This window comes from Caloenas nicobarica, chromosome 4, assembly GCF_036013445.1.
Source record: "Caloenas nicobarica isolate bCalNic1 chromosome 4, bCalNic1.hap1, whole genome shotgun sequence".
Classification (NCBI taxonomy): Eukaryota; Metazoa; Chordata; class Aves; order Columbiformes; family Columbidae; genus Caloenas; species Caloenas nicobarica.
In genome coordinates, this window is record NC_088248.1 from 1863360 (window position 1) to 1890261 (window position 26902).

Below are 26902 nucleotides of genomic sequence, written 5' to 3' on the forward strand. Positions count from 1 at the left end.
TTATTAAAAGCAACAGGAAAAATGAATAGCATAAGAGTCAAATTATTCTGAGTAATCAAGAAAGCTAATTACAAAATTTAATATTTGCTTTTAAGAGCAATTAACCATTGGAATAAAAATGCCTGGAGAAAAAAAAAAAAAGGGATTTTCCTTCATTTGACATCCTTGCATTTGGATATATTTTTAAAAGATAATTTATTGCTCGAGCAAAAGCTAGCTTTAATGTGGATATTTCTAGATTAGGTTTTAATACCAAATCAAGTACATAAGTTCATACAAGACATAATGCCTTTTAACTGGTAAACTTAAAAATATCAAAGGTAACATTTTATTTGATATGTGAAGGGAGCCAGCAGATTGCACAGAATTAAATGCTCTTTGCTGTTCTGGCCACAGCAGTTGTCAGAAAGGTGGAGTCATCTACTGTTGTCAATAAAAACTTGTTGTAAGAGCTGGTTGTCTGAACTCAGGATTCAGCAATACTTAGGAAAAAATGTCATGTGAGGTGACTTTGGCTAATGCAGGAGTTCCCTGAGCTCGGGAACTAGGGGCATCATAAGAAACTCGGAAATCTGTTCCGTGGTTTAGAAAGGATGGTTTAACTGTTGCCTAGTTGAAATGTTTTACTATCCCTAGGTATTATCTAGCAAATATATTTCTATTACTGTTATGCGACCCTGCTCATCAGTAGGTATTTGACAGCTCAGATGGATTGATGGGCATTTTTAAGATATTCGATGTTTGCTTGTCCCTGTGGAATGAGATGCAAAATCTTCTTTGTGTCATACGGCACTGCCATATGTCGCGTTGTCACTGCGCTATTTCGTGTGCCGTTGACCTCTCTGAGAGAAGGCAGAGGAGACGCAGCATTGACATTACCCGTGTCCCTTGGTCTGAGTCAGTGCCGTGACAGTCACGTGAAGTGTGGGGCTGGGGAGTCCATCTAGAGCTACAGGACATGAAAACGATTTAAAGCTTGCTTTGTGTAGCCCCACAGTAGCCCTGCACCCTTCCATCCAGCAATACAGTCAGGCTCAGGGTAATAATTTTTATGCCTTTTTTTCAACACTGAATACTGTCTGCTATGGAAAGAACTGTATTAAGGGAATTTTTGGTTTATCACATGCTTAGGTGATAACATCTATGGTTAGGGCTGATGTCCTCTATTGACTGGTAGGCTGAAGTGATTCCTGAATGTATAAGGAAAGAGTGAAATAAATCCAATATGCATCTAAATGCACACTCAGGGAGAGCTATGCGATTGTTGCTACTCGTCTACTCCAGGCTGAAGTAGGCTAAGAAAGGAGCCAAGTATACTTGGGCAGAAATAGCAAGTGCACAGAGCCTTCTTCCTTTTTGATATCGTTCCCTGTAGCAGATAATAGTCTCAAATGTAATGCAGAGCCCCACTCAGGAAGTATCTTGCAACTGGACCCAAGCATTTATTAAGAACATAGTTCATCCCCACCCTGCACGTTTCAGCTGCAGACATAAAGAGCTTCCCAAAGCCAATCTCTTCCTGCTTCAGTCTCTAATACAAACATCATTTCTGTAAAGCAAATAAAAATGTATGTGCTTTACTGTTGCTAACTATCTATTGCCCAAGATTTCCAAGACTCCGAAAAGAAAGTATTAGAATAAATAGCTTAAAAATTAGCTTTATAATGTAGGCTATGCAAAATCTGTGCTTCATCATGGAAGAAAATAAAACAGGAATGCTCAGAAGATAAAGGGTTCAGTTTTCCTTGTAATACGTCTGTGCACAGTAATTCCTGCTAATGCAGACTGCAGTTACAACCCTGTGCTGCTCACAAAAATGAGAGTAGAGCTCAGCAGAAAGGTGGCAAGACAGGTAACAGACTCTTCCCTCTCTCATAATTCTTTGGATTGCTGATACTGAGGGATTTTATCATTGCTAATGCTTCTGCAAACGCATGCTTCAGATAACCCACCTTGGCAACGTGTAGGTAAGGAGGTCACAGGAAGAAGGAAGAACGGCTTTAGACTTGCACCTTCCATTTCCAACCTCCTCCCATGTGCAGGGCTTCCCGGCACCATGATGCTGACGGTCTGTCTGCAAGTGTGTGTCTGTGTCTGTTTAAGCCACCTCCTGTTCCAGAGATCTGAGGGACAGCCTCTGGCTATGCTTGGGGCTGTGCTTGAGGCTCTGATGTTGTACAGTCTCCAAGTTTGGTCTCTAGGAGAGCCTTGGGGAAGCCCGATGTGGTGGTAAAGATGCAACTTTTAGTAGTTATTTTTCCTCTCCTTGTGGAGTGCTGGGAGCCAGCTTGCTCTGGGAAATCCAGGAGTGACTGACAATGCTGAGGAAGAAACTTGTGTTCAAAATGTGAGGTGTGGTGCTCCCAGGCTGCTCCTGATTCAGTTCAGAGTCGGAAAGCTCTGATGGCTTGCAGTGGGCTCGCTCACGTGGATCTGTGCTTTAACCAGGGCTTTTCACCTCACACCGCAGCTGTTAGCTTTGCTCTTCCCTGCCAAACCATCTCACAGTGGTCTCATAGAAGATGTGGAGTGGGCACATCCAGATGCGTCTATTATGGGCTTCTTAACAGGTACAGGGACTTCCAGACCCTTTGTGCATCCTGATGGCTTCTTGTGACAGATACAAATGAAACTGCCTGGTAGTCAGTGAGAGGAAAAAAAAAAAATGGACTTGGGGGGAAAAACAAGCTGGACTCAATTTCTTACTTTCCAACTCCTGGTAAAACTTTCAAAACTTTTTGTACCTTTACTTCAACTTGTTCAGTCTGTATGGTGGGATATTTCCAACCCCTTAGTGTGTGGGACTGAGTTAATAACATGATGATCTGATCCTTGACTGAATATCTTTTATGCTGCCTTCTAGACACATAGCAGATCAAGAAGAGTGAAGTCACAGGGATTTTAATTTTTACTGCTGCTTTAATCCGGTCAATGTAAAATTACCAGTTATGGTACTGTTTTAAATATATATATTGTCTTGTTTAACTAAAAACACACAAAGCTTTGCCAAGATGGGGCACTGTCTATGCCCGGTTTGAGCCAGGGCAGGAGTACCTGTGCACATGGAGGTGCTGCCAGCCCTGGGGAACGTCTGCATGTGGAACCTCATAACCACAAATCACCCTGCAGCCATCTACACCCATCAGCTCCGTTCTGTAAACACAAAATAGAGTGTAAACGAGTTAAGTGGAATACAGGTCTCTCTCCTCACATGCTGGAAATAACAATAGAAGCAGTTGACCGCATTTTCTGCAGATACACTTGCTCCTCCTTTATGTACATTCTTGTATTGACTCGGTGATCTTGGGCAATTGATGCTCTGTTCCACTGAAGAGATGAAATATAAAAACGCCCTGTCAGGTGTTATCTGATTTACACTGGAGTAGTTTGTGAATGAAGCCAAGTCACGGGCTTTATGAAAAACAGAGTGTCGAGTAGAATATATCCCAAGGATAAGCATTCATTTGTTGTGTAAGTTCTATAACTAAATCATAAATAAGGCACAACAATTAATGTCTCCCTTCTGAATTAATCTGACATGGTTCTGAAATAGTACTGATCATTATGATCTCTTTTCCCCCAGTGCTTACATGGACACTGGCTGTAGTGTGCTGTGCAATTGAGTGGCATTAATTGCCGCACTCTTAAAATAGTTCACCGTGAATTCACACATACTGTGAAATGCTTAGGTGGTAAACTCATACACAGCTACAAGAAATATCTGCTGTTGTTTATGAGTGCTTTAATGTACACAGCTATTAGTAGTATATTTTAACACACACATCACTATTGATGTTTCTTCTATTCCATGGAAACTAAGTTCCACAATTAATTACCACTAATTTTGTACTAGCTTTCTGCATACTGCAGGCATTTACAATAAATATACATGGATGGGTAGTTTGCCAAAAACACCCCAAACTTTCAACAAAGTGAGTGACTTGAAAGGAATAATGGAAACACTTTTTTGTTATTAATCTGCAGTGATGTATGTCACACTTGGCTCTTTAACATATATGCGGCTTAAAAGGAGATACCTGGCACATGGTCCAACTCTGCTCATACTATAGTAAATGCTGAATTTCATGAACCAGTACCTGCAAAACTTGTTTTATTGTGGACAAAGCAGTACATAGAAGCAGCAGCTATTTAAGATTATTTAAGGTTAGCTGAGTAATGAAGTTATCTGGAAAAGGTGAGACTTTAAGCACTAAAGGAAATAGGGCTGGTACTTGGCCTTAGTTAATGAGGCAACTATTTTAAGTGCAGGGGCAAACACTGAAGAAGCAGCAAATTGAAAAAGACGACAGTAAACAAAAGGCAAAGTAAAATGTGCACCTTCAATTATTTGTAAGTCAGAATACAAAGCAGCTCCTGCTTTGCCCAGGAACAGGAGGAGATACCAGAACTGGTTTTCGTGCAGTTATTCCTGCTCCTGAAGCAGAACTGTTCTGGGTGGAAACCACACAGAATCCCAAACCATTGCTGTGTCCCACGACTTGCAGAAGAAGCCAAGGACGGGTTTGGCTCTGCCGACCTCCAAGCCCAGGGGAGTCTGAAGGAGGGGATGTCATCTCGCTTGCTCCTTCTGAGCACCAGCTGGCTCAGCCCAACTGGGCCTGTATTGGAGGCACTGAGATAATATCTCAGTTATTTAAGTTAATGTTGTGCAGACTGAGCACGTCTATAGGTAATATAATCATGCTGTCGATTTTAAAAAAGGGAAAAGGTGAAACACCATTCCAAGATTCTTCTTGCAACTGGGTGAATATTCTTAAAAAATATAAAAAATACAGTATATTTTTCTTAATTTTCTTCATGCTGCTTCATTTGCATGTCAAAACCTCAGCAACTAATTTTGATGACACTGCAAATGTTTAGCTCTGCAGAAAATCGCTGTAAATTGTCATGCATTATCAGAAAACCACGGACAAACTATGTCACCATGTGCTTCATGGTCTAATGTATAGTGATTTTCTCATGCGATTAAGAAAATGTAGCTACTGCATCTTCATAGTAGGCACAATGGTAGGCGTCAGGCTTTAGAGCTCAGTTTTCATTCAGTTCTCCTACTCACTGAGGTGAAGTGATTCATACTAAAGAGATTTTTCAGCGATATTTTAGCAAACGTCAAATAAACCACCTCTCTATTGTTGGTAATTACTTTCCGCAGTGAAATGACATCCTGGTTTTATATGACAAAACAACAGGAAGGTGTGAAGTTGGCCTTATCAACTATATAGAAGATTTGATTGAATGTACAGTGGTAAAGAATAATTCAATACAAAGGCTTTCTTTTCCTGGCGTATTTCTGGTTTGTGTCATAGAACATCATTTCACTTTTCTGTATAGCGAGAGACAGAAGCAAACATCTCACATGTGCAATGTTATTACTAACTGTTACTTACAAAGATGGGTTTGTATTAGTTCAATGGACTGACATAGTACTTGTTAGAAACGTTTTGTTTCTCCTAAAAAAGACATGTTGTTCAGAAAGGTTTTTTTTTTTCATAAATGGGATTTTTTTTTCAAAAAGAGATTCAAGTGTATGTGTCACATATCACTTAAGAAGAAATGAGATGTTGTGAAAAGGTCACGTCCAAGTTTTACCTCATTTGAAAGGTAAGCTTGAACTGTTTTTTAGAAGTCCCTCCGTCAGGTTTGGTAACAAAAAGACCTCGTGTGGTGCTGGTGTCCGGCTCTTGGACTGTCTTTATTCCTCAGCTGCAGAGGGGCTGGGAAGCAACTGCAAAATGCTATAGAAGATTTACCAACACCCTGCTGTCATCATGTGAACAGAAACGTTGAGCTTTGTGTTGTATGTGCACCTCTTTTCCCTGATGATTTAAAATTATTTGGGTGCTAGTTACCTGCTGGTTGACTGTTTTGGAGCGTTGCTTAATAGGTCTTATCTGAGGACGTAAGTATTTGTTGTTTGTTCAGGCATGAAAAGGCTGCAAAGGGCCAACACGAAGCTTTGAAAGTCTATGTTTTGAGCCTTTGCACCAGATTCTGGCTTCAACCTGCACCCTGGGGTGAAGGAAGGAGCGGGATGGTCAGAAACTCTGCTTGGACACTTGTACATGAGGCGGGTGCTGGTAGGAGGTGGCAAGCGCTGGCAGAGCAGCTGCACGGCCCCGTGTGCTGGCCAGGACCCTCCTCTCCCCCCAGGTACCTGTTCGTGCACCTGTGGGAGAGTCTGGCCTCTCCCACAGGGAGAGGAGCTGCTTGGGTCAAAGAGATGGTGTTTGGTTTCCCAGGGGGTGGACAAACTTGAATATCTGGTTCTCTGTTGTTTCACATGGTCTATTCACTGAAGAGATCAAAGCACATTTATTTCTGGCAGAAGATGGCACAGATTCCTGTGGCTGTATGTCAGCAGAGCTCTCTGACCATCCCATTCACCAAAGCCACACCAAAACTTCAGCACCACTCATCGTCCCTTTTGGGAAAACTGTCTTTTAGCTACCAGACCAACTTTCCCTATTAATTAGTTTGTAATGGTCAGACACAACAAATTCTCTTGAATGTTTGTTATTTTTGATAGCTGCATTACATATCAAATCATCTCAGATTTTCAGGCATGCAGGTGGAATAGTTGTGAAACCAGATGATGAACTGACTCATCTAAGGTTATGCCATAAAGCACAGTTTGATCCAGCTTAGAGTTTAAGCTCCGTCTGGCTGTAGCTGTGACTGACTGGTGAATCGCCACCCCTTTGTCACTGACCATTGCAGACTTGTTTGGGCTCTGTGACTGAAGGGGAAAAAAAAGTTTCTAACTTCCACATAAACTTATCCCTCTGCACAGCTGCCATTCTAATGTTCAAATGGTTTTATTTGTTCATTTTTTCTTTCTTTCCTCAGAATTTTTGGCAGCTTGGGAAGAGGTTGCTTAGTCCACAGCTATTCCCCCCAAGCTCTACCACATCACAAGCTCTGGCATGTGTTGGGGTGACTGGTATCGAGTCATACTCTCTCCTACTGTACCTATAGTTTTTCTACCATAATCATCTTCACTGATGTTCTGTCCTGCATTTTCTTTTTTGGAATAATAATTTGCATACTAATGGGATTTTGTTTGAGTCTATTTCCAGAAGAGCAGCTCTTGGCTGAGGTTTCAATCTAGAGCAGGGCTTGGACCAGATGACCTCCTGAGATCCCTTCTGACCTCGATGATTCCTGCCCAGTGGGGACTGGGTGGAGGGGACATAGCACAACATCACCTGGTTTCCAATGGCTTGTGATTAAAGCAGCATGTTCCTGTCCTGCCTGTTTCACAAAAATATGAGTCCCTATGATTTACTCCTCAGAGAGACTGTCCTGACAAACATGCTGGTAGATAGCCGGGAGGGCTGAGGTCTCCCTCGGTTTCTTCTTCTGGAGGTGTTCACCTGAACGAATCTTGGCAAAGAGACATCTGGGTGCTGGCTCCATGGGTTACTGCACTTGCCTGTAGACGGAAAAGACCAGGGTAATAAATATGGACTTCTACACATGTGCAAAACATAAAATTCTACTGATGTAATAGACTTTCTGTTGCAAATGTAAAAGATTTTTTTTTTTGCCTCTGGCTTGTAGAACTAAAACATTTCAGTGTGCATTTCAAATTATACACTAATCATAAATCAACGGACTAGTTTATATGCAACACATAGAAATAGTATTTTTAGGTATTTTATTAGAATAAAAGGAACTGTTCTGCAAAAAGTTTTGGACCTCAGCCTAACTTCCATGTGTATTTAGGTTAACATAAGTGGAATTGAAATAAGTGAGTCTGGACCAAGTCCAAGGAACAAAAAGGTTGCAGTGGACCCAACATTGAAGTCAAAGGTAGTTTTCCAGTTGGCTTCTGATAGATACAGGACGTTGGAGCCAAGAAAGATACTGAAAAAGCCGACTCTGTTTCTGTTATTAGCATTGTGTTGAGGATAAACCTCCTTTGGATTTCCCCGTCTATTTGCTAGCCCTCAAGTCCTGGTTCCTTCAAGGGGTTTTGCCTGTGAAATGCCAAGGGTTTCAGGAGCTGTGTGGGGCACAGGGAAGGTGCGGGCAGCAGCCTGGGACTAAGATCACTTGCAGGAGAAGTGACCCAACCCAGGGCTTCAGGGTTCAAACTCTAACACAGCATAGTCCTAGTTACGGAACTCAGGGTTTTATAGCCAAACCTGTTCAAAGAATAGGCTGTTAAATATCTGATCAGTCTTCTGATAAAACAACCCAGATATTCCTATGCTAGAGGATGTCGCTGGTGTTATTTTCCTCGCAGTGAAGAGAACCAGCATGGTCCTTTTAGATAATTGGGTTGCTGGTGTGTGGCGCGGGTTTTTTTGTGGTGTTTTTTTTTTTATTTTAGTCCATGCTAATTAAACAGAAAACGTTTTGAAGTTAAGTCAGTCATTCTCCACTGGCAAACTGCCATACTGGATGGTGTGGGGCCAGACGCATCCACAGCTCTCTTCACCGGCTGTAGCATACGTTGAGGGACAGGAAAAAAAAATACTGAAAAATGGACTGTTCAGTAGAGATGTAAGTAACAGCAATATTGGACTGATAAAATCAACAGTCTGATTTTTTTAATGTACATCTGTAATTATTTTCTGCTATAAAAGGTGTGGGAAAGAGAGCTGTATCAAGCCCAGCGAGCCCATTGCCATCCGCCTGCCGCCTCCTCTCTGCCTCTTGCACACGCACCAAACAATTACATTGCACTTCTGCTGCCTTTCTTCTCCCACCCTCTTTTTCATACTTATTTAAAAGCTAAAGGAGAGTGGTGTTGATAGTTGAGCCTAGCAGCGAGTTTTGTTTGAACACAGCAAGTACTATTGATGATAATTCAGAAATTTCTGCACGCATTTTGAAGGCAAGTTGAAGTAATTTTTAAAGATGCTTTTCTCCATGTGCAAATAAGAAATCATTTGTTCTGTTTGACGCTTCCGAGGTCGTGCCCCTGTGGAAAAGCTAGGTGGTGAAAGTTGGAATAGGATGAAATTCTCCCTCTGCTCTATGTATTTGTAGATTTGGAATACGTACAGTTTGGAAAAAAAAAATCTATTTGTATCTATCCTTTTTTTTTTTTGTTAAAAAGCCATTATTGTAGAAGAACAAATTTTAATATTTCATTTTTATTGCCACCTCTACTACTGCGGCAGCACTTTTTAAGGAACGGCAGTTCGGTAACTTCAGGTGCTTTCTGCAGACAACTGCTTTTTTTCTTGACCTGCTTTTAACAGTCTTTAAATTGGACCCCAAATATGTGTAATTCTCTTTCTCTTTTTGGAGATGTTATAGACTAGTAGTCCTCCCATCTGGATTTTGTGTTCCAGCTATTAATGCTATAGATGCTTTAAAATACACATCTCCAAGCCCTGCTCTGTTCCTAACAGCTAATGCCTAAATTCTCTTTATGGTAGAGGCAGGAAGAAGCTCATGGGGCTCTAAATATAAGCACCATCCGTACACTGGGGATGTGTTTAGTACTGTGGTTATAGATAATTCACTCACTGATACGACTCCAGTGCTGCTCCCATTAAAGTTACTGGGACCTTTGCCACCAAGTTCAGCAGATACAAGTTTGTGTTCTTCACTCAAATATTAGCAAAATATACATATATTTGCCCATCAGCTTCCATAGCAAGCCTTCTCTTTTATGAAGTCAGGATATTTTCTAGAAGGGCTAAAATTTGGTGGTCTTATATAAAACTGATAATAGTTATAATTTCTAAATAAAATATATTGGCATCAGTTGGTATTTTTCAGAGGTCCTACTATTTATAAAAGAAATCTTTCATATAGACTCAAAAGAAAATGTGGTCTTAAAGAGCACATCCAGGGAACATTTGAGGAAGCCTGTGGGAGCTAGTATATAATTTCCAGTATTTTAATAGGATTTAAGTCCCTAGTTCCTATGTATTCTCCAGAATATCTCTGATTTATTTACTCTCCAAAATTTTCAAAGACGACCAGAATCCTGCTGGGCTAAAACACAGGCTAAGTGACGATTTCTGCCTGAAATAAACCTATATATAATAACTTCAGACATAAGATCCAGTCAAAGAAAAGAAGCCACAGGTTCATGTAAAAATATTTTGGCTTGCCCTAGTGTTTTTTAATATCATAATTTAATGAATAGAATTATCAAATACTTTTTTTTCCTCAAAGAATAATTCAGTATCTTGGAATTAACCAAAGGACATATGATTCCTCAGGTTTCATTGCAGGTATGCAAATGTTTATTGAAGAAAGACACATTTAGGAACATAAATCCATGCTGCTTGTTGAGGCATAACTTACTGCTGCCCTTGGGAGGGAACGACGCTGCATTTGTGTGTGTGTGTGTGTTAATGAACACATATATAATATACTGCCACATTTTACTTGCTACAAGACTTGGGTTTTCATTTCCATTTTTATTTAATGTCCATTCCAATGGCACTTATTTGTCTATGGTCCAGGCACAGATGAGTTAAAGTAATCTGAAAAACTGAATATCAAACAGAGGCGGTAACAAATATCTGTGTTTATTTCATAACTAGTCTGTACATATATCTTAGGAGGAGCCTATTTATTATCCATATATGATTCAAAGATTGTCATGATAAATATAAGATTATACTCAGGGGAAGAGTAAATAGGGATATAGAAGTCAGGAAATGTTGAGACGTGTGAATTATTATCACTATATATCAATAAGTTCTGTGTTTTGAACAGTTTTTCTTATTGACGTGGTTGTGAAGTGTTCATATTTGGCAATGTTTGGGCACTTCTGAACTCCCCAAATTCCTGGTACCTTTCTACCCAAATCTTCTGTGCTTCTGTGTTTGCTAGTGCTTTTGCAACCCACACTACTGGTAATGTGGCTGTTTAATGCAAGTTATCACATTTACGTGGCTATAAATACCATAAATAATTAAATTACCCAGGATGAAGCTAACAGACCTTTCTAGTGTCATCCTTCAGGTCACTTATACTGGTCACCAACTGGGAAAGAAACGTCCCCAGGAGAAGAGCAGTTGCACGAACTGGTGCCTTTCACCGAGTAAGAGATTGTCCCGTTTCCATAGATCCTCTCCTCCAGATGCACATTCCCTAGAAAGGGATACGTGCTTCAGGGACCTGAGCCAAAATGTGAGCCCGTTCAAATACTCAGTGCATGAGGCAACACTGAGCATTTCTATATTAGGGGAAGTGTGCTGATTTTTTTTTTCCCTTGTACTATGACAGAGCTGTGCATCATGGGTATTTGTGGTGTTCATAGCAATAACACTGTGTAATAATGGAGTATGGAATGGAGTAATAAATATCCTTTAGGATGTGAGCCAAAGCCCAATAAATTAATTAAGCAGACTAGATTTCCAGCCACTAGCAGCAGACCTTGCACTTAAATCAGAATCACAACACAAGTTCTGTGACTGTCCGTCTCTAAGAGAGACCAGAATAGTTTTGGAATCTGACTTTAAAATAAGATGTTTGAATAAAATGCCCTCTCTTCCATAAATACTAAGCATGAATCTAAGCACAGCAGACCTAAATGTGAAAATGGATGCATCTTAGCATGTCTTTGGATCTCAGTTAGATTGCAGGTTGTGAGAGCTCGTGGCTTGATGCCTTCTCTCCTGGAGCCTCGTGGTACCACACGCCAGCTGCTCCGGTGCCACAGCAACAGTCTGAAGTGAAATGCAAGGCACCAACCTCTTGTAGACTTCAGTACAAAATTTGCAAATTTCCACGCAAGTACTACTCTGTAAAACCTCTAACGTTTACACGCATCTGCCTGAGGCTCTATTGCACGTGGTAACAAATACAGAGGTTGTTGCTGTGGAAAAGGCAACAGGATCAGATTGAGAAAGTTTTCTTCTAAGCCCAGCTCAGCAAGGGGTTTCCAATGGGACACTGTCGGCTCATTTAGGCTCTGATGTCCACCCTCCAGCTGCAGCCTCAGGGCACAGGAATGTGCTTGTTGAGTATTCAAGCACAACATATTGTAGTAGCCCATAAACAATCTGCCTCCAGGATTAAAAAAATTCAAATTGGTAGTTAAGCCTAAATGCTTTAATTTTTACTTAGGCACATCTTTACTGTTTTGTAGGCATTCGAGGTCTGCTACATGTTTGTTTGTGTGACTGCTGAAGATCTAAAAACTAATGTTCTTTTTCCTGTGCTTGAGGGAATATGGAACTGATGTTTTATAAGACCAAATCCTTTGCCTTCCTGAAAAACCGCCGGCTATCCTATCCTCCATGGACGACTTTCCAAATTCTTGCCAATGTGACTGCTACATAGTGGATATGCAGATAATGCACTGAGGGGACTCAAAAGTTATTGCATTATTTTTCCCTGGGATGTTTTTCTGGGTAGATTCCTCCAACCAAAGTTCAAACTTGAAAGGCTGTGTGGAAGGGCATCAGTAACTGAATGAGCTTATATGTTTTTCTGGGTGTTTCCAAGGTGCTGGCTGCAGATGGTACAAGGCAGTTGAATAATAGACGTGACTTATTGTTCTGGTTTTGATATTAATTCTTTGACCAAGATTTAAAATTTAACTAGCTGTTCTTACTAGCAGATTTTTTTTTAATTTACCAAGCTAAAGAAGTAGAGAAACAAACATTTTATCCTCTATAAAGTCAGTATCAATTGTGAGCCTTTTCACTAACTGGCCTTTTAAGTGCTACACTGCATAATATGCGGATGCACTTTATAGGTTTCTGTGTATTAATGTATACACCTGAACATCCTCCATTCCTCTGCACAATCTCAGATGGTGCCTGCCTCTTTTTTTGTCTCATGTGTGGCCTTTTGTCTGCAAAGCAGAGAAGTTGCTGCTCATTAAACGTCTGAGGAAAACTTTCATAATTCCATGCTAACTGAACAACTTTGGGTGCTATGTAGGCCTAAGGCAAACCTAATTAATGAGACTTAAATGCAGAATTTGCTCAGCCCCCCAGGTTCAGTGGTACAGTGGAAAGCTCCTGCTGTGATGATGCATTAGAGCCGCAGTTATGATAAAACGAGGCATACATTATTCTTTTTTAATCCTCTATTTTCTGGTACAGAATACCACCCTCAGACTATGTTTTCAATACTAGCACTCAATCTATTTCAAATAGAAAAACAGTTTTCTCTTTCAGCAGGTTTCCTTCCTCTTCCCATTTTGTACAATGGATAAATAACAAGGCTGAAAAGAATGCTTGTCAACTTCAGTTTTGCCAAACATGTAAATGTTATAAAAATAACCTTTTAAAAATCCCCAGACAAACCAAAATATTTCCACAATTTAAGTTCAAATACTACAAAGCTGAACAGACGAATTACAAACAAATAAACCCTGGTAGCCTGGAGAACCAAAATATTATGCCATGGGGGTCCTGCAAGTGAAAGAGCTCAGAATGAAAAGTAAAACTGACTTTGTGCAGAGTCTTGTCCAAATAAAAAGGCATGTAACACACAGGGCAGCCATTGGATGCTTTTATTAGCTGCTGTTTGAAAATACAATACCCAAGTCCTTTGGAGTCCTGCAGATTTATGTGTCCACGTGGAGCTTCAGGGATTGCAATGGAGAACCAGGAGCTCACACTTACTGTAGGAGTGGATCCTCAGCTGCTGTGCACAAGTTTTACTGGGAAAATATCCCTCTAAGTTAGGAGTCTTATGTTTTTCACCAAGTTTTGCCAGTGAAACATTGAAATAAATATGTTTAAGCTCATACGAAACTGCATTCTCCTGTTATGGCATATTTCTATATGGAAATGTAAACAAACCATACCATTAAGCTCATTTGTACAGATATTAAAGCTGCTTTGATGATACCAATAACAGTAAAGCACAAAGCTTGCATAACCACAATGCTTAAAATTGGACCAGCTGAAAAAATGTATTCGCAAAGCTGATTTGTTAAAGAGAAATCTTTTTGCTGCCGTTCTGTGGTACAGTTACACATTCACTGGCACCACAGTTCCCAGCAACGGACGATGACAATATCTGTGTTAGCTGTTCGAATCTGAAAAGAAATATTAATAGCTAAATGTGAGCTGTTTTAAAAGACTAAACAAGGAGTAAAGCAAAGGCGAGGGAATTCATCTGTTTTAATGCCAAACTGGAGATTTTTCTTCAAAGGTAAGTTCGTGGTAGTTATCTCACCACAGAGATAGTCAAATAACCTTTCAGTAACCTTTAATAAACTAAATTTTGAAAGTGTAAGAAGCATTTATCTTTTTGAATTAATAAGAAATTCTCCATTTGTAATTGTAATTGTTCTTTCTGGCCTCAGTAGTGAGGGTGGTTATCTTCCTAAAAAGTGGTGTCGCGGGGGCTGTTGGCACCGAGGGAGCCCTGTGACAGACTAGCAATCAATTTACAGCCTGTTTAAAAGCAGGCAACGAAACCCATTAACATTAGTTTAAAAACTGCTTCAGATTACTATTCTTTTATGATTAAATAAAGTGGACTTCAACCTCCTTTGAGATTTCATTGTTAGTGTGATAAAATTCTTTGCTTTTAACAAACAGCCTGATTTCTGTGACAGTATTTGTTCAGCACGTTGCACATACGTGGCACTATACGGCAAGTGGAGGGTCGCTTGATTAATCCTTGCTCCGAAGGTGTAAGTGGATATGATTTTACGCAATACAAAACCAATACATATTGATTAGCCTGACAATGCTCCACTGAACAGATGTTTCTTGAAAGTGGAAGCAGTTTGGTGCAAGAGGCCTCCTTTGCCTGGGGTTGTGAGGCACCGCTCGACATACGTAGCTGTCCTCCCAGAACCAGTTCCTTTCAGGCTCATAAAATGCTCCTATAAAACAGAGAGGGATCTTGTTTACCCCAAAAGGACTGTTCATAGCTGTGGCCAGCCCCAAACTCCATTCTGAGAGGGTCACTTGTGAAGATCCAATTCGACCTCCCTCTGTGCCCACCCTGGGATGGATCCATGCTGGTGTGTGTGTGGGAAAAAATGTTATAAAGGTGTTGAAAAAACCACATCCTTCCTATTAGGAAGGAGGCAGCACCAAACACGGGGGATCATGTGAAATCATTGGTCAGGCAACAAGGAATGAACACAGACTGAGGGGGAATGGAAAAAGCAGACAGACAATGCAAGGGAATCAGACATATCAGTTGTGGTGACTTTGAGGACATTGATTTCTCAGGCAATGGGAATCTCTCGGTCCTGGTGAATCCGCGTATCTCTGAATCTGGAATTTCCTCGTAAGGCTTCATTGAGCTACCGAAACCTAATGACAATTTTGGTGAAATACCTCGTCATAGAGAGCCTTCCTGCTGAAGTCACTGAGGCCAAACCAGTACGAAACTGGTGAAAGAAGAGAATCAGGTTATGTGTGCTTGAGCGGGCCCGGGGTGTGGTGGCCACGAGTGTTCCTCCTGTAGTTCTCAGGGCTATTTGCTGGGGTCTCAGTTGGCAAATCTACTTCAAAACAGGTGCTACTTGATGCTTAAGCTTATTACAACGTTTGGTTCTTTTTTTTTTTTTTTCTTTCTCCCTTTCAACTCACTAGAGTGAAATCTAGAATAGGAAAAGCTGCCGTTATTCTGTACAACCTCTGGCTGCGGGCTTTTGTTCGTCTCGTCGTGTCACTGGGCTGATCAAAGCTGGAAGCATCGCTTGTGTGTCTGGAAGTGCCACTCGGTCACAGAGACTCACCTTCCAGGGCAACGGCAGAAAGAGTTTATAGAGACGTGCTGGAGAGACGGAGTCAACCATTAGAAGGTTCTGGGAATCTTCTGCTGAATACAAGGAAGAACGAGGAGGGTGAGAGATGGAGTTCAAAAATGATTCAAGACTCTTGGGAGAACCTCGATTCAGCAAAACACGGATTCTCCTGCCTCTGACTTCAAGGCTGGCTGAGCTTAATAGGGCGGCCAAGCAGACTCGTAATTTTAGTGCTGGCAGATACTCTCGTCTTCACTGAGGCGACTCATGCACACAGAATCCAGCACATCCTTACATTCTTTGCTGGGTTTTGAACGAGCTCTCAGTAGAACACTCTGGTTACTACAGACTGTTCTTTGAAATCCCCAAACTGCGAAGGGAGGTACTTTCAGTAATGAAAATCTACTCGAGGTGGTGTCATGGGAGATTTTTTTGCCTTTTAAACGTGGATGACAAATTACCAAAACTTATTTCTCTCCATTTAGCACTGTCGTGGTACTACTGTGTGCTGCATATGTCACGCTTGCCTGTGACCGTAGAATATTTTGTCTGGTTTGGGTTTACTATCTGGCCCAAGAAGAAAGAGAAACACCTTTAGCTTTGGTTATTACATTTCGTAGAACAGTCTTGCAAACATGCTGAACAGATTGACAGAGCCATATTTCAATATAATTAGGTATGGTGAACTCACTTGTTTGAAAGTTTAGCTTCTGTCAAGATGTGTTTCTAAACATTCAGGTTCCTGACACTTTCTTACCAAACACGACCCCCCCCCGCTGCTCCTGCACTCTCACACCGTTCTTGTTCAGAACTTCAGGGGAACCTCCTGGCTGTTAAGTTGTAGCTGTATTTGGTGGAAATGTGTTTTACCCAAAATTCTTCAAGACTCTCATTGACTGCATTCTGGTCTGCGTTCCTCTGTATAAGCCTAATAATTAAAACTTCTTTGGGTTCTTCAGTTTCAGGATAATGATGTTGCAGAATGAAGAACACACTTCTGTGGAGACTTCAGTCTGCAAAGTCCGTGTGTTTCCTCAGTTCACTGAATTATGAGTGTTATTTTTGCAGTATGAGGGGACAGGGCACACATCTGCAGTTTGCCACTGGTGAATTGTCACTCATTTTAGTCAAATGATGTCCTTACTGAGTTCGCTTTGGTACATCATGGAGGAAGGATTCCTTATAAATCGGAAAGAAAAACTCAATGATATTCCTTAAGTATTAGTTGCAGAGAACATAGCTATTCCTCTGTTTCACCTTTTCTTTCTGAATTTAATAAAGAACTTAATTAATTACATTTAAATGCCACATAATTGACCTCTGTCCTGACCCAATATTCCAGGGGAGTCATCCCTGCACTTGAACTGGCGCAGCCGTGACCTGCCCTGGGATCAGCAACTGCAGAATAATTGCAAAACGCGCATCTGAGAAGAGGATGAGGAAGTGAAATCAGCCGGGAAAGGGGAAAAAAAAAAAAAATACGCACGAATGCCCGAGCGGATGGCGGGTGCGAGCACAGCGGGGCGGCTCCGGAGCCCTCCCGGGGACACTCGGGCTTTGCGCCGCTCGGTCCCGCGTGGGCAGCGGGGGGGGCGGGGACGCGGGCACGCGCGGCAGCCCCCCGCGCGACACGGGGGCACGCGCGCGCTCAGCGCACGCGGACGCCCACGCGCGGGCACACGCGCTCCCCGCCGCCCGCGCGGAAGCGCCGCCCAGCCGCCCGCCCCGCGCGCCGCCCAACCGCCCCCCGCGCGCCGCCCAACCGCCCCCCGCGCGCCGCCCAACCGCCCCCCGCGCGCCGCCCAACCGCCACCCGCGCGCACATACGCGGGCACCCGCCCCGCCGCAACATGACGGGCTGACCGACCGACCGACCGGCTGGGGCGCCGCCGCTCCGGACGGGTTATTCATCCCGCGCCGGGGCGACGGAGGAAAACACCCACCCAGCGAGCCGAGAGGGGCGGTGGCAGCGCCGCAGGGGGCTCGGGCGGTCCCCAGCCCCCGCCGCAGGACGGCGAGCGCCCCGGGCGCTGGAGGAGCCCGGCCAGGTAACGCGTCCCCCTCCCGGGGCGGTCCCGCCGCGCTGAGCCGGCCCAGGCCGCGGGTGTGCGGTACCCCGGGGCAGCGGGTGGCGGGGAGGGCAGCGCGGCGGTGGGTGCGGAGGTGCCGCGGGCGGGTGTCGCCCCGAGGCGCGGGCGGCCCCCCCCCGAGCCTGGGCTCGCCTTCCCCGCTGGCGGGGCGGCGGCTCCCGGCCGCCCTGCGCCGACCCGCGGCGCGGCTGCAGCGGCGGCGGAGGGGGAGCGGGGCTGCCCGTGCTGCAGCGCATCCCCGGGAGCCGGTGTCGGCGGGGAATTAGCGGCGTGAGCGCCTTTGTGGCGGGGCGGCCGCAGGTGCCCGGGCCGGGGCAGCAGAGGCGGCGGGAAGGGGGAGGCCCGGGGGCGTCGTGAAGCATCTGCTGCCGCCGCACCTCTGGGAGTCGGTCCTGGCCTCGCTGCCGCAGGTGGAGGGAGAAAAGATCAGAACGCTTTTTTGTTGGCTTTTAGCTTGTGCTTTTTTTAAAAAAAATAATTTTCCCCCTTTCCTCCCCCGCCTCGTGTTTATTAAGCAATCCGCAATTCACCTGTGCGGTAGGGCTGGTTATGTGTGGCCTTTGCTTTGGGGTTGGATTGGGAGGCACAGTTGGAGGATGCTGCCAGTGTTTTCCAAAAGCGCATGGCATGCTGAAAAGGTGGAGCAGATGGTGGTGGTAGTGCTTATTATGGAAGAGGTTTGTGAAAATCCCATGTTACCTCCAGGTAGATTTTGTGTCCTTTCTCCAGGCTGAAAGAGGTTACTGTTCATTTTTGGCAAGGAAAATAAAGTTGCGGTGAGTTGTTTTGTAAAGGAATGGGGTAGTTCAGAGAAGGGACACCCCCCCAGCTTTATGCCTCTGTCTCACATTTGAGATTGACACCAGTGTCTTGGCATAGAGACAAACTGGGGTTCTCGTTTTCTTGTTGCACACCTTTATAATTGAGTGCAACTAGGAAGAAGACTCAGAATTGCCTCTAATATTTTCCTATGCCAGCTGTGTTTTTCTATCTAGTATATACTGCGCTTGAAGTGTTAAGCTCTCAGGGGGCATGGAGGTGGGGATGTGAGGCAAGGTCTACTAGTTACTTCAAACAATTCTCCTTGCTCATACTTAAGAAGGAGAGAAAGGAACATCTTGTAAAGCAGCTGAGGAATATATAAAAGTGAAATATTAATGAAGTGGAAAAGCTTAGATAGCAAAGACACTGTGCCTAATCCTTCAGGAGGGTTCTTGTCCTCTTTACAACTTCTCATTGTGTCTCTGTAGTACAAATGCAATTGGTGTAAAGGAGAGCAATACCTGTATTTAGGTAGCTGAAAGTAATAACAGTACATAAACACATTTAGTATTGGTGATCATCTCTGCAGTGGCTTGCTTTGGCTGTGATTTTTGAGGCTGCAATAGGACAGAGAGTTATTGCAGAAACAGTAAAAAAATATTGCAAGAATGTTTTCTTAGGAATGGAAATGGAAAGGGCTGACTCAGTCCTGGAGTAACCCTGAGGAATTACAAGCCTTAGAAGACCTTCCTGCAGATGTAATGATGACTCTTTTCACTCTGAAGTTATTACTCAGAGCAACATCCCCTGAATAGGCAGCACTGTCTCAGGAGAAAGGTGATGTGTGGCTGTCTAGGGTCTGTTGAAAGTGCGTCATACAAACAAGAGATACTTGCTGCCAATTGGGGTTCCTTTACACCTTGGAGTTGGAAGTGCAACAGTCCCTGTAGTTTGAAGAACTTCCCCAGTTTGGCTTGGAGGGACATGGAGTGTAGCAGCTTCCTTGGGCAGCTCGGTGGGAGTGTTTAGTTCAATGGAAGGTCGTCTGTCAGCCCACAGGCTGAAGTCCTGTAGCCCTGGCTGTAGTCCCTGGCAGGACTTTTTGGAATAGCTGGTGCCTGTTGGCCTGAGCAGAGCCTGTGTTCTGGAGAGCTTGCTGCGGGCCCGAGCAGGGAGCTGGACCAGAAGGATGACCTGGATCAGCACGTAGGGTATGGCCTGTGTCTGGGTTACAAGAAATAGTGTTTGGCATTCAAGTCTGTTAGTCACAGAAGATGCTGAAAAAGCATCTTGTATCCTCATGTCTAAGCATATGGTTGTGTGAGAGCACAATCTCTCACACTGCGTAAGCTGTACGTAGGTGGTTGAACTTCTTCCTGACTCAAGCCTAACGCCTCACATTTGAGCCTTCACGTTCAAGCCTAATGCCTTTGTAGTTAATAGCTGGAGGTTGAACAACTTGAATTTAGCAATGTTTTTGTTCACTAGATGGAGTGTTTAATAAGTTGCGAGAGATGTAGAGATGTTGCTCAGTCTAGACAAATTCCTACTCTTCCATGAAGGTTCATGGAATATACTATGGCTTTGTTGGATTAAACCATCTGGAATAGTTGGAAGGCCAGACTTGCATAAGGTCAATGTATGTTTTCTATGTGAGTTACACTGATACAAGTCACTGAGAAAAGTATTTTGTCAAAATAAACTTGATAGTAGATTTTGAAGAACATAAAAATCTGCACATTCTGGGGACTTTTTCATAGAATTTAAGTTCTGGATTATTTTCACTGCACTTCTGGACATGTCCTAATATAAGGAGGCTGTGTATGTACCAGGCATTACAGACCTTTGAGGCAAGGTAAGAAATGAAGGGTGCACAGTTGTGCTTCTGAGATTGATTAATACAAGTAAAGCATGAGATAGAATAGTATTTTTGTGTTAGTGAAAGTATTAATGGAAAGGAAACCTGATAGGCACTTCAAGTCAAATAATTAATAAACAGTGCATACTTCAATTTTGGAATAAATACCAGCTTGCTAGGGGGAAGAACTGAACTGTATCCTCTGTCTTGCAAAATATACTGCTTATTATAAGATTCAGTGTCTTGGATCTTCTCCTCGTGAGTAGTTTTGCTGCAACTGGAGGGGCTTGTCATGGGGCAGGAGGTGGAAATGAAACGTGTACATAAATAATGGCAAGTAGGGGTTGGGTTTGTTTCCTGAGAAACAACTATACAGCTTCATCAGGTCTTTCTCCCATTATTGCGTTTATTTGGCAGTTTTCTGCAATGATAGTAAACTGAGTTACCTTGATAAAGTAAATATGCGTTCGTTTTAGACTTTAGCTATTGAATGTGTTGGCTGTGTGAGATGGCATGTAAAATACAGAACTTGTAAGCTCTTAAAATATGTAGCGTGATTTGTACTTGTAATATTTGGTGTACATGCTTATGCTTCAGCAAGGGCTCATAACTTTGAGATTATGAAGATACAGCCGTATATTTTATATGCAATTGTATTAAGCCTGTATAGCTGTTCACTAGTTAAATGTGGTTATTTGTAGTTACTGCTTGTGGGCTTGTTCTCACGGCACTATGCAACAATGTATCGCTTAGATAATGTAAACTTACATACTCTGTCTGAAAACTCTAGTATCATTTCTCCATTGTATGGCAACAAAAAGTTAATGCTTCCTACAGAGGCTTCTGCTTTTACCTGGAATGTGATTTGTCCTGTACAACAATAGCGTCAGGGAAAAGGAACTGCAGGAAAGCAGTAAGTAAAAGCAGAAAAAACCCGGATGTAGAAAAAGCAAGAGTTTTAAAAAATGTGTGCTGTAGTCTGTTGCATGTGTATTGTAATTCTGCACAAAAACTATTTAAAAACCAACCAAACAAAAAAAGCCCCACAAAACCCCCCCTGAAATACACCATCGAGGCATATAGGGTGGTTCAAAAAGATGGACCCAGCTTCAAATTGAAATTAATTTGAAGTTGTATCTATCTTTTTGAAACAATCCTTATTACAAGATCTGAAAAATGTTATTTTCTATCAGTAGTGTTGCAACCTAATCTTAAAAGGTGTTCCAGAAACTTTCCATATCCAAATGTTCGAAGTTGACTACAGATGGTACTATTTTTTGCCTTGGCTATTGCTATGAAAGGACCAATGAGTTTTGAGATCTAAGTGTGTAATTATTTTCTTCATAAATGGGAATTTGAAGCAGTGATTGCATTGAAGTCACACAGAAGACTTGTGATAAAGACATTTGAAGTGGAAATCCCACAGTCTTATCTGAATGAATTAACTGTATTACTATATTTTTTTGGATAATTTGGCATAGGTGTGGAAACCTCTTACAGATCTTGCCACAGGATTTGGGTGTAAAATTATGCAGCATTTTCTCTGTAGAGATGAATTACTAGCAAATTATTTTCTCCATCTAGGAGAAGCAGTTTTTCCTGGATTTCATTTTGTTGTTGAGTTTGATAGAAAGCAGGTCAGTACTCCTAGAATGTAATGACGCTTTTACATTATTTAAGAAAATACCACTTAATTTTTTATAATGCTCTAGCATATCAGGAATTTGAGCTCCAGCTCAGTCAGTAACGCTCTGAGGGTCACAGCTCCTTCCAGTGTGAAGAACCAGTTGTGACAGACTGCTGGGAAGCTTGAAAAAATACTCTTTGCCTATACGTTTTGGTAGTGCAAATCATTGCTTCTGAAAATACATTGATTCTAGTGCATTTCCAGCTCTGGCTTTCTTTTTCTCTATTTTTACTTCTGTTATTTTTGGTTTTGGGCCTCTTTCCTGCTCCTTTTTTTCATTTTTTTTGCTGTATGACTGGTGAGGAAAGAGGAAGAGAAAAGATTTGCTATCAGTTCTCAGAAGTTTTGGCCATTTAAGCCAGTGGCAGAACTGCTACTTATTTGAATGAGAGCCTTGGTGACTGTTTTAACAGGTTTTATAACTTCAAAATCTGCGGGCTGAATTCTTGATGACTAACTGAACGTGTTATGGCTCAGGTAAAATGGAAATAGAATAGCAGTCCTGGCAAGAATAAGATTGCCTTTCATTTTCTTTATTAATTGTCACCGTACTTACTACTTCTGTCTGTACAAGAAAAATAGTATTTATCCTGCTGTTAACACAGAAGCTTTAAATAAGAACCTAATCTCTATATTTTGGGATAAAAGTGCTAACAAGCTAATCTCACTTGCAGCATTCAGAAATATTAATAAACTGCCTTAGTAAACAGATTCTTCCAATGATACAATAATGTTTTTTCGCTATATATTGATGAAGGGAGGTGACTGTCAGAAAATGGTAATAGACTCTTTCCATACTTATTTAAAGTGAAGTGATGCTCCAACTTGCTGTAAGTTCTTTCAGGTTCACAGGTGATGACAGGATCTGCCCTCACTGTGAGGCGTAAAATGATGTGGTTTTGTTTCGTGCAAATTCTCTAGTGTTTTGTAACTATAGTTAGTGCAGTGACTATACTGTGGGTAGAAGACTCAAGCATCCTAATTTGTTAGTGTTTTGAACCCGTTTTATAATTGTAGTAGCTATAGGCTCTGTGAGAAATGTTGGCCGTGTTAGCCAGTGGCAAAACTGCTACTGATTTTAATGAGGCCTTGATTATACCCTTAAATAGTATTATAGTGTCTGTTAGTTGGCTTTGTACAGCATTTATTTTTGTGAAGGACTGATTTTTCAAAACTTACCATGCATGTCCTGGTTTTGATGTTTTTTTGTTACATGATTGAATTCTTAGTACTTCTGAAAATTAGGTTATAAAAATTTTTCTTACGATGAGTTGAGACTCCAGAAGAGTAGGAATAGGAATTCCAGAATGGTCAAGACACTGCAAATACAATTGATGCAAGTTCAGTGTGTCTGAAAATAAACTGTTCTGTACCTATAGGCACCTATTCTATATTAATGGCAATTATGCAAGGGCACAATATCAGGTAGAAAACAAGGCATTTAGAGTTTTTGCCAAGTCCAGCTGGAGCAGAGGTTAAAAAGGACTGGGGATGTTATAATAGTTACCTGGATTTTAAATATTCAGAAGTTGATGGATAATGGGAAAGGAGGAGGAAGAATCTAAGATTTGGAAAAACCCAGTTTCAAAATGAAGTTGAGAGGAGAGCTGTGCAAAATGTGCATGTGGAGTAGTTCAGAAGGAGGTAAAAAGAATATAGAGAAATTAGTCTTTCAGCTGTTAAGAGTTGACACCACAAATGGCATCTTTTTATCGGCTAATCTATTTTATAGCTGGTGAACTCTGGGGCATCTGCTGAGATGAGGGGGAAAAAAAAGACGTAGAGGAGAGTTGGTGGAGAATGAAAGAAAAATGGGCTGTTTTATTCTCCCAGCTCTGTGCCTCTGTTTCAGTTGACCACAGAAAGGCTGTTGGAAGAAGTTCAGGGATTAGTCACATTAGCCACCAGGTAATCTCTATCCTCTGTAAGCTCTCATCTTAAGATCCTGATCTTGGACAAATATGTTTTTAGTGGCTGATTGTCTGTGGCAGGGTGTCAGCAAATTTCACACCAGTCTTTGGTACTTGCTCATGGCCCTTAATAAGGAAGCAATATACAATTGTCTGTTAATGATGGGGTTTGTTACAGAGTAAATTTTTAACAGGCAGACGTGGGAAGCAGAAGCTACAAGACTGGTTTAGACTGTCAGATCTGCAGCTCTGCTATGCTTGTGTGTATTTTATTGTACAGAAAAGTTAGTTTGAACTTCTGTCATTGAGTGTTTGACATGAGTTAAGAGCATGCAGACAGCACCTTATGTGGCATAGCTAAGGGCCTAATAACTTGATTATGCATCTGAATCTTCTTTGTCGAGAGACACATATCATTTATACCTAGAATAGTTCAATTTAAGAGTGTTAGCAGATGAAGACTAGAACATCAATAAAACTTGAATAAAGTTTTTAGCTAACCCATCCTGTGAGTTGCTTGCAGAGATATATAATATTCCCTGGTCACCATAGGAATCAATTTTCTGGGGTAAATACTGCATGCATGCGTATACATATAATACAAACCTTCTTTGCCAAAGAAGGTAAGCTGTGGTGCTTGCAGTTGAAAGTTACGCTCTGTTCTAGATGTGGAATAGCGAATGTTTCAGAAGAAAAGGATTTCTTTCATTTACTTGCTCTAGTACAGTAAAATCCAAACATAAGTTCACAGCTTTTGAAATGTATTTTCAGATCTCTAAACATGTAATAACTGAGAGAAAATAAAAAGCATATACTACTCATCCTGGTTTTAAGGAGTTCAGTGTGTTGTGAGCAAGATGTTTGTGAAAGCTGTGTATTAACAATACACACATTATTTGTAGCCTTAGTGTAAGAGGGCTTTAGGATGATACTATTAATTGAAGAAGGTAAGCAAGAAGTTACCATTGAGAAAGGGTGAGAATTTTAGAGTTTGTCTGCTCATACTTTCATTTGAATTTGACTGAGATCCAACAATGTAGCTATTTTACTGTGATTCTGTAAGCTTTGAAAATAGTCAAAGGAAAAAAAATTATGCATAAAGGAAGCAATCCTCTACTCACATTAATGATTCTTTATTCCTTATAATTTGCATGTGACTTCCAAAATGTTGAACACCAGAGAAATTGTAAAATACTTACACAGCACTATATCTTTATGCAGTGTTTTCTAAATATAGATTAAGTCCTTGTCATAAAGAGTTTGTATAGTTAAAATAAAACAAGACTTAACATGACACAGAACAGCTTGAGAGAGGCATGAGAGCTATTGGTGAGGAGCTGTGAGGAACTGAGCAACTATTTCAAGTCAAAGATTTGAGGCAGGCTTGAAAGGATGGTGAAGATGGATCAATCCCCCAGTTTAAAAAAAAAAAACCAAACAACTAACCAACCAACCGAAAAAACAAAACCAAAAAAACCAGGAGTTTGAACTCCTTTTGCTGCCCAGGTTTTTGTTACTGAATTTCAGAAACCACTCTTTCTTTCTGATTTAGACAGTAAAACCAGTAAGTATATGAAATCTATGGAGATTTTTTTTAGTAATGACTAAGGAAGGAGTTAAAAGCTGTTTACAAATGTACAGTAATGCGTCTGGATCTTCAGCTAGTGTTCTAGTGCTGCTTCCTTCAGTGGAGCCAAACACACCTATCTCTCGGAGCTCCTGTTGGGCTGAGCAGGGACAGACTGCCCATGGGCTGAGCTGGCAGGCAACGCAATAGCTTTTGAGCTACAGTGCCTTTAGCACCTCTCCTTTCATTGGTTCTCCTCCCTTCCTCTTGAAACTGCTTTTCTGTCCTGGGAATCAAAAAGGAAGCCTGCAAACCTCTGGTAAATTTTCATCAGAGGATAGGTGAAAACACAAGAGGGTGAAAATAGCTTATCCTCATTTTCTATGGAAACAATACTTGCTATGCTACTGTCCTGGTGTATTGTTTGTATATTAATCTGCATTAGTTATTTTTGAACTTGTTGGTTCCTTCCAGCATTATTTGACAAAAGAATAGAAGCCTTAAAACATAAAGAAGTATTAAGTGTTGAGAAATCGGAGGGGAGAGAGAGACTCATGTAAGTTCTCTGGTGGAGAGAAAAGCTGCTTGGTGAGCTCATTCTGTTGTGATCAGTATCAGTCAACCTGAGAGGAGTCTTGGATGTGCCCTGACTGCTGGGAGCTTCTTAGACATTAAAACGAACTAACCACAACATGCAAATCTGTAGGTAACTATGCCTTGTTAGATCTGGTGCTTATAATGGTACGTGAGAAAAAAGCCTCAGTGGCTTTCTTAAGGTTGATTATTTTTTTAAAAATTATTATTATGATTTTTTTTTTTAAATGTAATGGTCTTCCTCCCTCCCCCTGGGTTATTTTTATATTGCCTTTTCAAAAAGTGCAGGGTGTAGCACTCATTCAGAGTGTTGGATTGATGCCTGCCTGATGAGAATTGATTTGTTTAAGCCTGTATGCTGGGTCTGTTTACACAACTTGAAGATTTGGCTTTGTTTTTGGTTTTAATACTTACCTCCCTGAAGCCCTCAAGGAAGTATGTAGCTGGTATGAAGCTCTTGTTAAACTCAGCTTTCGACTGAGAAGGTAACAGGTATTGTGTTTTTAAGTTAGTCTGTTTTCACATTAGTCCGTTTTCTTGGACATTCAGCAAACTTGTCAACACAATCAAGAAGGCCAGACTTATTTTTGTTGTGTGTTGTCAGAAAAGGATGGGGAAAGCCCAAACAAACCCTACGGTCAAGAAAGTGCAGATTAACTGGATTTTCTTTGAACTAATGTACCTAAGTACTTGGTAGAACAGAAACTATGCCAACGTAGTGTACTGTGTATGGGGCTGCCATATAGTATAAATAACTGAAGACA

At 41.7% G+C, this 26902-nt stretch overlaps 1 protein-coding gene across 1 annotated transcript in view; it reads left to right on the forward strand.

The window, feature by feature from the left end:
* The first annotated feature begins 17544 nt into the window (after positions 1-17544).
* CCSER1 (coiled-coil serine rich protein 1) overlaps positions 17545-26902 on the forward strand; it is a 441008-nt gene continuing 431650 nt past the window's right edge. The window contains exon 1 of the mRNA XM_065634301.1: positions 17545-17718. The gene's annotated coding sequence lies outside the window, so the exon portion shown is untranslated. The remainder of the gene's footprint in view (positions 17719-26902) is intronic.